This window comes from Pteropus alecto, unplaced genomic scaffold, assembly GCF_000325575.1.
Source record: "Pteropus alecto unplaced genomic scaffold, ASM32557v1 scaffold7, whole genome shotgun sequence".
NCBI classification, from domain to species: domain Eukaryota; kingdom Metazoa; phylum Chordata; class Mammalia; order Chiroptera; family Pteropodidae; genus Pteropus; species Pteropus alecto.
In genome coordinates, this window is record NW_006494614.1 from 59,163,183 (window position 1) to 59,168,690 (window position 5,508).

Genomic DNA, 5,508 nt, shown 5'->3' on the forward strand with positions numbered 1-5,508 from the left:
CGCGCTGCCTGGCTCGGCCCCTTGCTGTCTCTTTGTTTACCCATCTGTAAATGTGCTAATAATACTACCTGCCGTGGGGGGTGATGTGAAGATTAATTTTACACAAAGCTCTGAGCACCGGCCTGGCATCTGGTGAGGATGTAATAAGTCATAGCTTTCATGATCATCATTTTATCTAGCTCTGAGCACTGGCCTGGCATCTGGTGAGGATGTAATAATAAGTCATAGCTTTCATGATCATCATTTTATCTGTTTCTCTATTCTCTCTGGCTCGCCCGCTCTCTGCCTGTGGTCCCATCCTCCCTTCCTCTCTCGGTTGCCCTGTAACCTTGGCCCCGAACCCGTGAGGCCTCTAAGCTGCTTTGCAAGGTCCTCGCAGGGTCTGCCTCTAGTCCATGAGGCTCCAGAATCACAGCCAGAAGGGGACAGTCACCCGCCCTGTCACAAGTGGAAGGGGGCAGTTACCCGCCCTGTGAAGATGCATCCGCTTAGCATTGCTGAGCTCCAAGAAGGAGCAGGCCTGCTTCCTCACGGGGCAGGGAGGTGCGAGCAGCTAAACAGGCTGGTGGGATGACGCCGTTCCTCTCGGCTCCATCCTGGCCTCTGCTCCATCCTGGCTTCTTCTCCCTCCTCCTCCCCTTCCTCCTCTGATCCCCAGGCTTTCGACGTCATCTCTTTGCTAACGGTACCCACACTTACACCGCAACCAAGATCCCTTGGACCCCATGCTCCAACCTCTGTACCTAGCTGGGGAAGTCTACAGGCATCTTAGCATGGAAGGACAACTCTTGGTCCACCTGCGCCAGCCTCTCCCCCTCTAAATCTTCTCCACCAGTAGATGCCCCTCATCACCTACTGCACCGCTCAGACCAGAGAAATGGCTGGCATTCTGGATACTTCTCTCCCCTCTCGCTCACCCCCCATGGTGGCTGGAACAGGCTTAACGTGGTGAGAGCCAGCTGTGCACATCTCTTCCCAACTCTGCACATCACATCGGTGGCTTGAAATACGGCATGGCAGGAATATTTACACTATAGGAATTGGCAGATGCGACAAACCAGAGCTCCTCTTTGGGGAGAATCAGTTGTTTCACATTTAGCAAGCCACACCGCTCATTCTCCAGTTTCAATCCATCACCAAGTCCCGTTGACACCTGCTCCAAAATGGGTCAAGCAGCCATCCATTCTCTGTCTAAACCTCCAGCATCCTGGTCCAAGGCCCTGCCAACTCACACTGAATGGCCTCCATGTCTTCCACATGCTCGCTACTTCACTCTGCCCAGTCCTGCCACTCCCCAGCTTGAAGCTGTGCCGGGCGCCCAGTGCAGCCCCAATAACAGCCAAAGTTGTCTCTCTGTCCTCCAAGGCTCTGCATGGCCTGGCCTTGGCCTTGGCCAGCCCCTCAGAGCTCTTCCCGCCTTCCTCCAGTTCCTCAAAGAAGTAACCCCATTCCTGCCCTCAGGCTTCTGCACGTGAGTCTCTGCCCTGCCTTTCCTCGCCTCCCCTCCCAATTCTCCAGGGACCAAGCCTACCTCAACTGAAGTGCCACCTCTTCAGAGGGGCTTCTCTGACACCCACCGCCCCCATCTCCCTCTTATTTTTTTTCACCCTAACTCGGGACACTTAGCCGTCAAGCACTTGTTGGCTCGTCTGCTCTGGTTTGTGGGGGCAGGGACCCCCATCCGTTAACAGAAGAACATTCTTATAAAGTCCTTAGTGTAAACCCAGCACACAGTAGAGCTCAGGAAATGCAAGCTCCAGGTAACTCCACTTCGTCTGAGCAGCAGAGAATTGGAGATGGATCTAGAGAGGTCTGCCCAGAACCAGCAGAAAGCAAGGCAGGACATCACAGGCTGAGCAGGGAGGCAGCAGGTGAGGACGGCATCGTGCAAATGGGCGCCTGGAGGAGGCTGGTGAGAGGCAGGTGAGAGAGGTCCTTCCAGGTCATCTCCTGCTGGCTGTCAGCGGGCCGCCAGGTCCATGAGGTTGGGGCGGGCCTGAAGGCAGAGGGAGCCCCTGGAGATGGTCTAGATCTTGCTGCCCATGGCAGTGGGACCCGAAGCCCTCTTTCTGGGGCTTCTAGGAGTTCATTGCTGGGCAAAAGTGCTCTTCTGCACTGGGGCTATTCTTCAGTCCTGTCGCTGGGGAAAGGTCTAGCTCACATGGCACTGAAGTAGCACACTTAGGCCCTGACTCCACTGCCAGAGACGGCGAGGCCCAAAGGGTTTACGGAACCTGGTAACGGTGGCAAACAGGGATTTTTAGCAGCATATGGGGCAAAAGAAACCAAGAGAGTGATGCCTTTGCCCCCAGAGCCAAAGGGCAGGAGCCACATGCCAGAGAGAGAAAACAGGTTGGGTGGCCAGCCCCAGGGCTGCTTCCAACCTGTCTGTTGAGGGCAATGAACTTGAACTACATACCTCCTAGGAGGTTCCTGGAAGCAGGGGTTGATCGGGCAGCCCCTGGAAGCTTGGTGTCTACAGGCCTCCTCATGCTGCAAAACCACATCTCAGAATGCTGAAGGGCCTGGGAGAAGCCCTTAGAGGAATCACAGGTCCAGGAAAGATCTCCAGTGGTGTGCCACAGGGCTCTGTGTTCAACTTTGGCCAATTCAAAAAATTGTCATCAAAAATTTAAATGTATGGAAGGCATGCTAATCCATATGCACATGACACAAAAGCTAAGAGAAGCCGTTCATGCTCAAAAATGTTTTAAGAATCTATCAGGAAAGTCTCAAAGCAACAAGAGTCATATTCACTCATCTGATTAATATTTACTGAGCTATTACTGTGTCCCAGGCCCTGGGCTAAGCGTTTGCAATTCATCAGTGAACAAAACACAACACGGAAAACTCTCATCTCAAATTATATTTACTTATGATTATTATTGATTATTATATAGATAATAGAAGTTTGAGTTTTAAAAATCCGTCTAAGATTCCTTGGCCCCAGCAATCATTCTACTTTCTTTATCTTTTCTTCCTGATCCCTTTCCAGTTTCTGCCCATAGGCCCACACTTCAAGCACAGCATCCCCCATAATTTCATTTATATCATAAAGAGTTGCCACACTGCCTCCCAGCTCTGTAACCATTTCCAAAGGCTGCAGAATAGTCCTCTCTGACTATTTACTGGACGGTTCTCAGTAGTCGGCACGGAAGTTGCAGAGGTCATAGAACCAAGTTGGGGAAACCAAGTTGCAGTAAATGAGCAAGATGACATTGAGGTTCACCCATCTGGCCGAGTTGATGGTTCTTCGAGTTTGAGGCCCTGGTGGTCTGGCTCTTCTGCAGACGTATTTCTCCTTTAGACCTCGTGGCTTGCTGTGACAGCGTCAAGAATGTGGCTTCCAAAAAGACAGGCTAGTAGGGTGGAAAGAGGTCTAACGTGCTGACCACCTCTGTAGGTCACGTGGTTTCCACGCTGTATCTCAGCTCACCTCCCAACAGCAGCAGGGACAGAGACGTCCAGCCCCACAGCACGTGGGAATCGCCAGTGAAAATCTCCCTTGTCCAGCCATGCTGCAGCCCAGTGATGTCAGAATCTCTGAGACGGGGGGCCTGGGTGTTAGTGTATCTTAAAATTCTCCCCCAAGTGATTCTGATATGCAGCAGGAACGAAAAGCACTGCTCCGCCATTATTTGTGCCTCAGAGAGGTTAAGTCACTTGCCCAGAGTCACAAAGCTGAAGGTGGTGGAGTCAGAATCCTGGTTTGTCTGACTTTAAAGTGAAAGCCCTTTACAGCCCTGGGCTGGACTCCCTGCTGTGGGACAGGCACATTTACTCTCAGCCAAAACTTTCCGCCTGGTTTTTAAGGAAAAGAAGAGAAAATCCAGAAGTAGAGACAGCCTCCCCAGCCTCACCCCTGTGCGGACACTCCTCCTGGGGCCTATCCCACACTCCCCCTCTAGCGGGGTGGGGTGGGCAGATGGACACTGTCTCCCCAGGGACCTACGAGACTCCCTGAGCCATGAACCAAGTCCCGGCAGCTCATGTCAGTGTCTTGGGCTGTGTCACGAGGCAGACTGAAGTCTGAATCTGTGTTTTACTTCACTGCCTGTGGCCTTGGCCAAGTCCCTCTGGGTTTCTTCATCTGTAAACTAAAATGTTATTGAAAACATTTGCCCACCTCTCTGGTTGTCGGGAAGATAAATGAGATAAGGTGGATGACAAGGCTCTGTAAACAACAAGGCACAGAGCAAACATTACTTCTCCTGCCACGCACGGGCAAGGCCTGGCCTTGTCATACCAGAGCACTGAGCAGCACCTGGTTACAACCCCAGCTCAGCCACTCGCCGTGACTTGGGGCCACATCTGGCCTTCTCAGGGACTCAGTCTCCTCACCTGTAGAGTGGGAGGTTAATAACACTATGCTATTTTCACTGGATGTGTACGGAGCATATGTATGGGTTCCTGAGATGCCGTATAATGCAGACACCTCGTAAAGAAGGTGGCCAAGGGGATAGGTGGGCCATTCAGGAGAGTCCCCGGGCCATGCCTTTGCACCTGAGACAGGAAGGAGTTTTGTTCCTTCATTAGTTCTTTGTCTGTCTTTTCCCTGGAGGTTCCCAGACTCTACAATAGCAACCCTGGGTTCGAACTCCAGCCCTGCCGCTTATGCTGTGTGACCTCAGGCTCCAGTTTGGCCTCTCTGAGCCTCAGTTGTATGTAAAGAACCTTGTTTCCACAATGCCCATCTCCCGGAAGTGCCCAGCAAGTGGAAGAGCTGTGGGAGCCACCACAGGGGAGAAGGGTTGAGGAAGAACAGAAGGGAGGAGGGAGAAGGAGGAGCCAGGAGCCATTCCTTTGAATGCTTCTGCGATTTCTTAGGGAGGGAGGAATGGTGGTTTTGATATGGGGGCAGTAGGGACTCATTTCAATACCAAGACCCCCAGGAAAGCACCCCGAGTCTACCCTACTGTTTCTTCCACTGGTTCCCAGCTCCTGAGCACCTGCAGGAGCTGGGGGAGGCCTGGAGGGTGGGGCTAGGGGGCCCCCATACCAAGCAGGATGGACTGCTACATTTGAGCTCCCCCTATGTGCCAGGCCCCTTCCTTCAGCTGCACTAATCAGCTGTCACCACCTTGAAAGCCCCGCGTTGGCAATACCAGTGCACAGATGGGGAAACTGAGGCTCCAAAGGGCAGCGTCTCTCCCACGTCACCCTGTCCAGCCCTTGCAATGCTTCTGAGTGACCAACCATCCTGGTTTACTCAGGACAGAGGGGGTTCCTGGAACATAGTGAGGGGTGCCTTTCGGTGCTAACCCCGGGAACGTCCCAGTTTGCGTGAGCAGTGAGCAGTGAGCAGCGGGTGCCAACATCCGGTAGAAACTTAACTGGGGTGGAATGTGTAACTAAGTGTTCCAGTAGCCACATTAAACAAAAAGAAACAGGTGGCATTAATTTTAATAGTATATCTTATTAAAGCCAAGACATCCAAAGTATTTTCTTTATTTTCATTTCAACATGTAATCCATGTAGGAATTATTGACATTTTGTTTTATTTTATTT

At 52.1% G+C, this 5,508-nt stretch overlaps 1 long non-coding RNA gene across 1 annotated transcript in view; it reads right to left on the reverse strand.

Annotated features, from left to right (window-relative positions):
- Positions 1–2,851: 2,851 nt before the first annotated feature.
- LOC112474580 overlaps positions 2,852–5,508 on the reverse strand; it is a 6,600-nt gene continuing 3,943 nt past the window's right edge. Inside the window, exon 2 of the long non-coding RNA XR_003044419.1 lies at positions 2,852–3,801. This is a non-coding gene — a long non-coding RNA (uncharacterized LOC112474580). The remainder of the gene's footprint in view (positions 3,802–5,508) is intronic.